We start from the raw sequence: 4,109 nt of genomic DNA, 5'->3' as shown, positions 1-4,109 counted from the left end.
ATCTATTTTGTGGCACCAGGTATGTATGTCTGTATCTCACAGCAGAGTAGCAGTACAGAGAATGATCTGATAGTTCATTTGTATTCTTTAATATTATTAATTATTTGCTAATATTATCACATGCTCCTAGCCATTGTTGCACTTTAACTCAGCAGGTTCTAATACATGTCTTTTGGGGCTGTAACCCCTATCGAGCAAGCATAGCCCACAGTGACAAACTATAGGAGTATCAGTCCAACAATATCTAAATGTCCACACATTCTCCATCCCTGTTCCAGCTCATACCGTTGTTGACTTCTAGAGGGTGTCGACACTTTATTTATAACACCCTTTGGGGCAAAGCTTCCCCCAAGTTATTCACAGAGTAAAACTTTAAATCAATAAAATACAATCAGTTGAACTATCATATAACATGTAAAACTGTATCAAGAATGAAAATCACATTACTAAAAGACATCTGGAATAATCAGTTCTTTGAAGCCCACTTAAATGTTAGGGAGTTGGGCCGTGCACAGTTAGAATAACAGTTGTTCCTCTGACTATTCTGTTTATGTCCCATTTTAAATGTGTTCTTAATCAATCTTATAGTATAGTTGAGACAGCACTCAGTGTTCTTCAGAATGCTTCTATTCACTTTCTGGGTACTGTTACATCCATTCATTTTATCCAGAAATTCATTATCTAGGGTGTTGCATTTCTCATGGTTAGAGCAGCTACAAGTTAGTGATCTGTGAAGATATGTTCAGTAGCTTCCCAGCAATTGAAATAGTGAAATAATTTAAGTAAAAAGGCATGGTTAACCCAGGATTTCTTTCTGCAAAGTGAGCCATTGAAAATAATGTGTATAGTGTACTACTGGAACATGGTGAATAGTTTGCTCTGGAACACCTTTCCCCCCTAAAAAGCAGGATTAGAATATCAATGGGAGATAGGCCATTGATATCGGTAGGTTTCCTTGAAATCTAATCTACCAATAAGTTGTCACATGCCTAATGCTAGCCCCTGCCTGTGGCATACATTTGTTTGTTTGTTTTTAGTAAATGTCATATTAAACTGTTGTTTACTTCATACTTCTTTGTAGCCAAGTTCCTTGGAAACCAGCAGCTGAGTTATGGGCAGACACTGTCTTTTGATTATCGCATCAATCGACCTGGACGTCGTCCTTCCCAACATGATGTTGTCTTGGAAGGAGCTGGCTTAAAAATCACTACTCCGCTTATGCCCAATGGAAGGATGCTGTCTTGTAGAGCCAGCCAGACCTATACATTCAGGTAAATTATATTAAAAGTCTGCTTGGAAAGAAAAGTTTTTGCCTGCCAATAGAAAGAGAGCAGGGAAAGGGCCAGCCAGACTAGCCTCCCAAAGGGCAGGAGAAGCCACTGAATTGTAGTTATTTAGTTAGTGTTTAGGATATTAGTTAAGTTGTGTTTATTGGTTTAGTGTAGATTTTAGTATACTGTTTAGTACAATGTCTAGTCATAGTTTAGTCTTAATTTTACATACCCGTATTTTCTGGCGTATAAGATGACTGGGCGTATAGGATGACCCCCAACTTTTCCAGTTAAAATACAGAGTTTGGGATATACTCGCTGTATAAGACTACCCCTCTTCCAACGCACACCAAATAAAAATTTTAAAAAACAGATTTGATTTCAGTATGGTAATTTTAATTGAAATGCTTATGACATGCAGGTACTTAGTAGGAAAACTTGTATGCAAAGCCCGCTTGGACTGGTCAGCTCTCCCTGCCTGCCCAGCCCTCCCTGTCTCCAAGATTTTATATCTTGTACAGCACCTCCCTTCCTGCTTTCATATGGTCGCCACACATGGAGGGGATGAGGCTGCGGCCATTTTGAGCTCCCCCCCCCCCAGCATATGTGGTGACCGCAGATTCTCCAGTCCAGCTCGGAAGTTTCAGCACCCACCCTATAAGACGACACCCGGCGTATAAGACGACCCCCGACTTTTGAGAAGATTTTCCTGGGTTAAAAAGTAGTCTTATACGCCAGAAAATACAGTATATATATATGTGCCCACTTCACCATATAATCTTTTACTCATTCATCTTCCATCTCTAATTTCAGAAGAATATTTGTACACTTTTTTGATTATGTGAACATCATGTTTGCACAGTTCTGAATAAAACTAATTTTCTCCAACCTCTATGATTGGATTTCTATTAAGTTGGTCAAATCTCTCCATGCGATTTGGAAACAAATTAAGATACTTGCCTTCTAAGTAGCATTTTCGTTGATTTTAGCTCCCAACTGTCTTGTTCCTAATATATAACATCAACATATAATAACCGTTTTCAACTTTTAGCCCATCGTTTCCTAAGGAAAGCCTCTTGCGTGGAAGTAGCTAATATCTTGGCGAAGAGTCTTAGCTTGTACTTAAGCCAAACTCACAAAAGGGCATTTCTTATACAGTGAGCCCTTGGTATCTACTGGGTTTGGTTTTGGGACCCCAGTGGATACCAAAATCCATGGATGCTCAAGTCCCATTAAAAACAATGGCATAATACAATGGTGTCACTTATATAAAATGGCAAAATTAAGGTTTGTGTTTTGGAGTGTGTGTGTGTGTGTGTGTATTTTCAAGCCGTGGATGGTTTTGATTGTACTTTGTATTTGTCATTGCAATTTTTTACTTGTACACCACTATGATCAAAGCGGAATAGCGGTCTATAAATAAAACTTATTATTATTATTATTATTAAAGAATCCGTGGATATGGAGGGCTGACTGTACAATGATTTTTAAATGCAGCATGCACCTTAGCTTTATCTTACTAGGTATATGCATGCCACCCAAGTCTTAAATCATGACCTCCATGTTCTAAAAAAAGTTCTCAGCATTTTTGAAGTCTTGCTTCTCAGTTCACACAAATAATTTCTGCAAAGTCAAGATGAATTATTTAAACTAGGAATGATTTAATACATGACCTGCAGGTGACATGCAACCCCTGCCACACATTTCTTTGGCCTCTGTCACCTCACCAACATCAGTGTTATTTAACTCCCAGAAGCACTGCTAAAGTGGAAAGTAAGGTGCAGTTCAAAAACAGGAATATGGCCCTTCCACCCCAGATTATTGCCCATCTTGGGACCAAACAAAAGAAGGTGCATACCTCAGTTTCTGATTCAACATTTTGCTTTATTTCTCTTTATCTTAACACCCATCTCTTTTTAGGTATCACTTTTCCGTTCCTCCGGTTGTAATGGCAAAAGCAAAACTTGAAAATAAAAACAGATTACACCTTAGGTGGCTCATTTTGAAGCCCAGCAGGCTGCACCATTCCATTGTGGTCATTATTTGGGCAACCAAAAGTGACATTACATCACTCTCAGTCACTTTGGGGGGCATTTTAAGTTGCTGATGATGCCCCCCCCCCCATTTTGGAGTTGCAGGCCCTAAAATAGCATCTTTGTAATGGAAGGGTATCTGGGAGTTTTGGTGGTTCACTGGAGGTCTTGAAGGCATCTCTAGACTCATCTGCCGGGACACCTGCACTCCATGGATTGCATGATTTCCACTCTTGCCCTTGGATTACTGAAGAAATATGTATTTTGTATGGGTGTTTGTGCCCTGAGAATCACAGGTACCAGACTTCTGTATCCTTTGCACAGATTTCTGTGTTCCTCATTTTTCTCAACCAGAAAGTGTACCATTTTCTCTGTATTATTAGACATTTTTGAGCCTTTCTCCATTGCTAATTGTAAAACAGCTAAGTGGTTCTGTCTTCATTCATTCATAGGTATTTTTGCTAAGTGAAATGTTATCTATAAGGATAGCTGCTCAGATATCTTTCTGTATAGCCTCAGTTTATTTCTGCTTCTCTGACCTGCAGGCTGGATGAGCACCCAAACAATAACTGGAGTCCTAGGCTGAGTAGAACTGAGTATCATCGTTTAATTGGGAACCTGACAGCACTTCGAATCAGAGCTACTTATGGAGACAGTGAGTTGGAAGTAGGATAGTAGAATGGCTTGTGTACATTTTTTTTTAGATGTATTAACTTCATTAAAAAAAAATCTCAAAAGGATGCTCACAGAGTGCTATCAAACAATATAAAAACTCACTGAAAAGCAGATTGTCACTATTTCTCTT

At 39.0% G+C, this 4,109-nt stretch overlaps 1 long non-coding RNA gene across 1 annotated transcript; it reads left to right on the top strand.

Annotated features, from left to right (window-relative positions):
• Nucleotides 1-3,959, top strand: LOC121918041. Its single transcript, XR_006101145.1, has 3 exons — nucleotides 1-19; nucleotides 1,082-1,271; nucleotides 3,850-3,959. It is a non-coding gene; the product is annotated as an uncharacterized LOC121918041 (long non-coding RNA).
• The last annotated feature ends 150 nt before the right edge of the window (nucleotides 3,960-4,109 follow it).

Source organism: Sceloporus undulatus, unplaced genomic scaffold, assembly GCF_019175285.1.
Source record: "Sceloporus undulatus isolate JIND9_A2432 ecotype Alabama unplaced genomic scaffold, SceUnd_v1.1 scaffold_3339, whole genome shotgun sequence".
Classification (NCBI taxonomy): domain Eukaryota; kingdom Metazoa; phylum Chordata; class Lepidosauria; order Squamata; family Phrynosomatidae; genus Sceloporus; species Sceloporus undulatus.
This window is presented reverse-complemented; position numbering and strand designations above follow the sequence as displayed.